This window comes from Echinops telfairi, unplaced genomic scaffold (genome assembly GCF_000313985.2).
Source record: "Echinops telfairi isolate 266 unplaced genomic scaffold, ASM31398v2 ScPeMD7_443;HRSCAF=831, whole genome shotgun sequence".
Taxonomy (NCBI): domain Eukaryota; kingdom Metazoa; phylum Chordata; class Mammalia; order Afrosoricida; family Tenrecidae; genus Echinops; species Echinops telfairi.
In genome coordinates, this window is record NW_022104341.1 from 14,806,458 (window position 1) to 14,814,190 (window position 7,733).

Below are 7,733 nucleotides of genomic sequence, written 5' to 3' on the forward strand. Positions count from 1 at the left end.
GTATCAAAGCCCTTCAAATTAAAAGAACTCTCAGAGATTTTTCTTGGCATTGTAGGTTCAAAGAATAAAATATTAGAAACTTTGAAAAGATCAGGACAATCCTCAAGTCAAAGAAAAGAAGTTCACTCCATATCACTTGTTCTACAGAGAGAAGGCGTAAAGCAGTGTCCCAGCTGCTAGGAACTGGGCTTTACAGACATGCCCGTGACCACAAGGCATGACGACACCATGCACAACACAGGGAACCCTTGACTAGTCCTGAACCTTCCTCAGGACATAGGGCCACCCAAAGGGTTTTCCTGGTTGACGCTCAGATGTAGTTCACCAGAACTTTCTTCCTAATACTTGTCTAAAACCTGTACTGAAACCTTTCGGAATCTTAGCAATACCAACACCTTTGATGAGAGGTGGATGCACATGGGGTGTATGGCCAGGGTTTCTCTATGGAAAGCAAAAGTCTGTCACTCTGTCACCAATGACTTGTGACATAAAATATTTTAATTTTCATTGTTTCTGAATTTACAAATTGCAAAGTACTAACTACATATTAGTTTTACCCTTATTGCTCTGCTTTATTCATTTTGCTAAATATAAACAGAACATTTTGAATATCTGGAAGATAATTTTAAAGGTCACTGAAAACTGTAATATTTCCTACTAATTATTGAGATTGCTTTGTACTTTGCATATCATTTTTATACACCCAATTACCTGGTGATGTGAGAATTGTCTGTTCTCAACTCCTTCTTGCTCAGATCAAAGAACAATGTACCTTTCACTCTTTTGGGTCCCTCACAAAGTGGCATAGTGGTTGTACAATGGAAACATCAACAGTTCCAAACCAGGAGAAAGGTGAGGCTTTCTATTCTAGCACAAGTGTTACCTGCACGGAAACTCACAAGGGAAATCCTCCTCTGTCCTACAGGGTCACTCGGAGTCTGAATGAACTTCATGGAAGAGTAGTTTTGTACATGGCAGGGCACGCAAATATGAGTGGTGGCCACCAGAGTGTAGAGGCTTTTTTCTTAGCTTACATGAGCTGCTTTACTCAAGCCAGCTTCCCCCTTTCCGTGACTGCTGTGGGTGGTTGATTTTAAATGCAGTGGTAGCTACAAGAACAGAAACAAAAGGGTGAGCTTCAGATGCTAGAAACGCCTGATAGACACTGGATTTCAAAGCACTTCTGTTCTATTACCGTGTTTTCAATCAAAGCTTCAAACTATTCCTCAGACAAACATTTTGGAAAAAAATACTTGGCATAATATTTTCCCTCAAATATAGATGACTGTCACGTATGATATATGCAAGAAAAGACAATCCATTAGCATCTATATGTAATTTTCTCTTTTTTTCCTGTAGGATCAAAGAGAAAAAGGAGCAATCTGTGAACAAAAATAGGACAGATATTTACTCCCAGGCTGTTTCCCTTATATGATTTATAATAAAATTATTTAAAAGTCTGAAAAGAACTTTGTATTTGTATGCGTGTGTGTGTGTGTATACACACATATGTGAAATGCAGCAGTCAGACAGAAATAGTCATTGCTATGGTTACATTAAAAATATATTATTTGCTTGATTTTCTACTTTGAGTCCCATAATACTGACTGTAATTATCAGGAAGAGTCCAATTATATATCTATAATTCTCAAGGCTTGTTTTAACCCCAGGCTTATAAAAACAACTAGGATTTCATAAAGATTTCTGAAGTCAATTTCAACTTGCTCTATTTTATTGGGTATACCTTTAATTTAAGCATATTTTTCCTATAATTATTCAAAATGCGCATATGAGTTGTTCACATAAAGGAGCACGAATGTTCAAAGAATGGGGAACTTGTTAAAACTACAACTTCTGTTTCATAAAGTCTAGTTTGGAGCTGAGGAATTTGTTCTTTTAATAAGTGCCTCAGATCATTCTGATGTCAATACATTTAAAACTAGGCTGTAAGTTCTGAAATATTGGATATGAGAGAGAGAGTTGTCATTATTCTAGTACAACAAAAATCAAAGTTAATATAATGAATATGTAAGAGTATAGTCAGTGTAGTCAGATTCTCCGACTTCAACATTGACCCTTTCACTTTCTAAATGTGTGATCTGCGTTAAAGCAAGCATTTTCTTTCTGAACCTCAGATCCCTTATCTGTCAAATGAAAAAGAAGAACGGAACCTCTTTTAATTTTTAAATAGAGATGGTCTACAATAATCTTCTGAGAGGGTTAGCACGCTGGCTAACATGCAGAAAATGATTTACATCAGTTGTTGCTTATTGGTTTTATTTTTATTTTTTCCTAAAGGTTCTGCAGGCTCTCTTCACCGTGTTCCCTGATGCTCTGATCCCATATGGAAAGGCGTTCTGAGTTGTCCTTTTATTCGTTTGTCAGAGCTAATTGCAAATAATTCTCCAACTCTTCTCTACTTTCTTGGTTGGGATTTTAAAAGGCAGAAATCTTGTCTATTGCTCCACTCCAAATTACTGCTTTAATAAGTAAATAGTTAACAATTGTGTAGGAAATGTTCCCTTATCTAGTTGTATAGCCAATTCCCCCTTGTCACTTTCATTGCTGTCTTCTGCAAAGATGTGTTTGTTTAAGGGATGGGAATATTATCCTCTTTCTTCAATCAGCATAAGTGTATTTTCTTCATTCAGATGGGCCATGTAATAATAACAAATAATTGTATTACTGAAAAAGCCCATAACTATATAGACACACACCAGAGGCAGATTGTACATAGATTGTATTATGAGTGAATCTGGTTAGTGCTTAAGTTTTTACTCCATCTGAGTTTTAAGCCAAATAATAAATATGCACAGGATTCAGGCAGATTTCTAAAGTAGGAAAAGGAAGGGGTTTAAATAGTGAAGGTCTGGGTAGACTAAGAAACAAATCCATAAAACTCATATGTGTATAAGACAGAGTTTTATATAAAGAGTAATTGTACATTAAGAAAGCATCCCAACCCCATCCAGTCCAAGCCCATAAATAAGATATTAGCCCATATGTCCAATACCAATCTGTAAAGTCCTCTTCAGACTCATGAAACACATGCAATGATGCCAAATGCAGGATGATCACAGACCAGTGGGTACAAAGTCTTTGGATCCAATGGCATTGTTAGCATCTCAGCGCTGGCAGGGGTCTCAATGTGGCTTCTCCATTTCCCAGGGCTGCATCAGGGTAGGTCCATGTGACTTCTCTCAAGGATGTCTCACAGGAAGTCAGCCTTGTGTCTTGTCAGGAGAGCATCTCCAAGGGAGTGAGCAGAGGGAGAAAAATGCCTCCCACCTCCAAGGAGGAAAAACCAGATTTCCCAGAATCCTTAGGGGAAGGCCATGCCCACACCAGAAGCTTCATTGGCTATGACCCAACTGAAAGAATAGACTCCACCCCTTCACTCTTAATCCTTTAATATCCCAAATTGATACCAGATTATGTAACTACCACAGCCATGTAATAATAACAAAAAATTTTATTACTGTTAAATTCCATAACTATATGGACACACACTAGAGGTTGATGTACATAGATTGTTTTCCGAATTGATCTTGCTAGTGCTTAAGTTTTTACTCAACCTGAGTTTTGAGCCAAATAATAAATATGCACAGGATTCGGGCAGATTTATAAAAGAGAAAGAGGAAAGGGTTTAAATAGTGACAGCTAGTGATACTTCCAACCTTGGTTTTCAGATAATTTATTCTCCCTATGGATACAAGTGACTCAGGGGAGAGGGAAAGAATAGTATTAAAGTCTTTCTACATGAAAATACAATAAGAAGGCAAGAAGCAAGACTGATTAATATTCATCTCAGTAATAAGAGGAAGTACACTAAAAAAATCACCTAGCGTTGTGCAGTTGATTTCCACTTACAGGGACCCTATAGGACAGAACAGAGGAACTTGTTAGGATTTTTGAGACTGTAAATCTTTATGTGATCAGATAGCCTCATCCAGCAGAGCTTGTTGTTCTGGGTGGATTTGAAACACTGACCTGTTAAAACATTAACATAATATCCAAGTATGGATACAACTGATCTTTTATGTCTGCTCTCTTCAGCAATGTTTCTTGTGCTGTTCTTGTAACTTCAAAACAATTTAAATCTATATCATAGGAAATTTAATATTTCAGTCCTACCTATCATATTATGGCTGGGTTTCCACTATATATCCTTACCAGTTACCTATAGATGACCGATTTATGTAGTCAATGGTCATCGTGTCAATTCTAATTCACGGAGATCTTATATGTGGAATGCAGACTGCTCCATAGGGCTTTCAAAGCTGTGGCTGTTCCAAAGCAGACCACTAGATCTGCTTTCTGAAGTAACTCTGGGTAGGTTCAAACAGCCAATCTTTAGTTGTTAATAAGTGACATCAAGTCAGTCTCTACTCTTAGTGACCCTATGTACAATAGACTGAAACACTGCTCAATCGTCACAATTATTCTTATGCTTGAACCCACTGCAGCAGCTATTATGTCAAACAATTGTATAGAAGCTCTGCCTCTCTCTTTTTACTGCCCTGCTACTTTCCCAAGACTGCTTGCCAGAGACTGATCTCTTTGGACAAGAAGTCCAACGTACCTGAACAAGGTCTCGCCCTCTTTGTCCACCTGGCAGTACTTCTTACACTATGGATCCATTCATTCTTTTGGCAGACAATGAAACTTTCAATATTTGTCGTAGCACCATAAGTCAAACCCATCAATTCTTGATCAGTCTTCCATATTCAATGCCCAACCTTCAAATGCTTATGGGGAAATACCATGGCTGAAGCAAGGCCCAACGAGACATCAAAGTAAGTCTTGTTTGTCAACACTTTAAAGAGGTCTTTTTGCAGCAGATTTCTGTGCTATGTGCTTTTAATCTCAAGTGCTGCTTCCATGAGCATTGATTATGGATTCAAGAAAGAAAAAATCCTTGACAAAGTCAATCCTTTATCTCTTGGTCCAGTTGTGAGCACTTTCATTTTCTTTGCATTGAGTTGTCATCCATACTGAAGGCTTTAATTCATAATCTTCATCAGCAAGTGCTCCAAATCATCCTCCCATTCAATAAGAAAGATTGGACCATCTGCATATTGCAGGTTCTTAAATCTTCCTCTCATCCTGATGCCACACCCTTTTTCTAATAATTCAGTTTCTCTAATTATTTTCTCAACATACAGGTTGAATAAGTATGGTGAGAGGACACAACTGTGACGCACACGTCTCCTGATTTTAAACCATACAGAATTCCCTAGTTCTATTCACACAGCTACCCCTTGCTCCAGGTAAAAGTTCCAAATGAGCACAATGAAGTGTTCTGGAATTCCTAATTTTCTTAAGGCTATCATAATTTAATATTATCTATAAAGTCAAATGCCTTTGTATAGTCAATAAAACACAAGCAAACATCTTTCTGGTATTCTCTGCTTTGAGTCAAGAGCTATCAAACATCAGCAACGATATCCCTTGTTCCATGTCCTCTTCTGAGTCCAGCCTGAACCTCTTGCCAATGTACTGTTACAACTGTTGTTAAATGAATTTCAGCAAAATTTTACTTGCTTGTGATATTAATGATATTGTTCTATAGTTTGAGCATATTCTTAGGTATGTTTCTCTATAATGGGTACTGATATGAATCTCTTCCAGTTAGTTGGGCAAGGAGCTATCTTCAAAGTTTCCTGACAGAGATGAGTGAGTGCTTCCAGTGCTTCATCAGCTTATTGAAACATTTCATTTGGTTTTCCATCAATCCCTGGAGCCTTGTACATCCACCAATACCATTGATTCTTGCTTATTTGCTACCTCCTGAAATGGTGGAATGTCAACTCATTGGGTTTTTTAGGGGGTAGGGAGGTACAATGACTGTGTGTTCTTTCCATCTTCTTTGGGTGCTTTCGTTACATTCAGTATTTTGCCCTCAGAATTTTTAAACATTGCAACCAGATGCTTGAATTTTTTCTTGCCTTCTTTCAGTTTAAGTTATGCTGAATATGTTCTTAATTTTTGGATTTCAAATTCTGGGTTGTGTATATTTAATTTTACTATTTTACTTTTTCTTCTAGACCTACTCTTTGAAATTTTCTGTTCAGCTCTTTGACTTCTTCATTTCTTCCATCTGCCTTAATGGCTGTATGATTAAAACAAGTTTCAGAGTCTGTTTTGACATCTTCTTTGATGCTTTCTTTCATTTTTCTCTTTTCAATAACCTTTTGCTTTGTGCATGGATGATCTTGATGTTTTCCCAGGTTCATCAAGTTTTCCGTCATTGATGTTCAATGCAACCAAACTGATTTGAGCTTGAGGTTCAGGTGGAGTATATTCAAATTTGTATTTTTGTCTCTAGGGGACTCCTTTTAATTTTCTTCAACTTCAACCTGAAGTTTAATTTTCTTTAATTCAATATGAGAAATTGCTGAACTGTCCCAAAACTGGGCACTGTCCTGAATTTAGTTGCTTATGGCTAGCTTCTCTTTTACCACAGATGTAGTCAACTGGATTTCTGTGCATTCCATATGGAGAATTCTATGTGTAAGGTCACCACTTGTGTTGTTGAAAAAGGGTATTTGCTATGAACAAGTTATTGGTCTTGCAAAATTCTATCATGTGATCTCCAGCTTTCTTTCTTTTACGAAGGCCGTATTTTCAACTACTGCTCCTTCCTCTTATTTCCAACTTTGAAATCTAATTGCCAATACTTATCAAGGAATCTTGATTGTATGTTTGATCATTTTTAACTGAAGACATAAACACTACTTCAAAGTCGTCATCACTAAGCACCATGGTTGGTGCATAAATTTGAATAATAGTTGCATTGATTGTATTCTCTTAATTTGAATAGACAAAATTGTACTATATGATAGACTTTGAAATGTCCTCTTTGCTGATGAATGCAAACTCATTCTGCTTTATTGTGTCATACCCAGTATGGTAAACCATATGATTTTCTGATTCAAAATGGCACCAGTCCACTTCAGCTCATTATTGTCTAGGACAGTGGTTCTCAACCTTCCTCATGCCCCGACCCTTTAATTAAGTTCCTCATGTTGTGGTGACCCCCAACCATAAAATTATTTTCGTGATGCTTCAAAACTGCAATTTTTCTACTGTTATGAATTGGGTGACCCCTGTGAAAGGATCGTTAGACCCCCAAAGGGGTCGTGACTCACAGGTAAGAACCGCTGGCCTAGGATAATGATCATAATGCATTCCATTTCATTTTGGTGATTTACAGCTTTCCTAGGGTCATATTCATACATTCAAGGTTATGATTATTAAGTGTTTTTTAAGGCTGCCTCCCCCCCTCATTTTGCGTTGCACCCCATCAGCAAAGGAAGTCTTTACTCCCCTAAAGTCTTTACTCCCACAGGCTTTACACCATTAAAGGCACCATACTTGACTCCACTTTTAGAAGGCAGCTCCTCCTCAGTCAAATTTCCAGTGACTTCCAAACCAAGAGAGCAATTCACAGACACTATCTCCTACAGTGCTCTGACGCCATTCACTAGACCTTCAGTATCTGACAATGCTTTCCTATTCATGAGATTTTTGACAGCCTTTACTCCAAAGTGGACAGCCTATTCCTTCTTCAGAGTTTGTCTTAGTCTGGAAGCTTCACTGCAATCCATTCACTTGGGATGACCCTGCTGGCATTGGAAACATCTGTGACATAGCTTTCAGAATCACAGCAGCACACAAGCCACCATAGAACAACAAACCAACAGAGATGTGTTGAAAAAGAGTACTAGGAC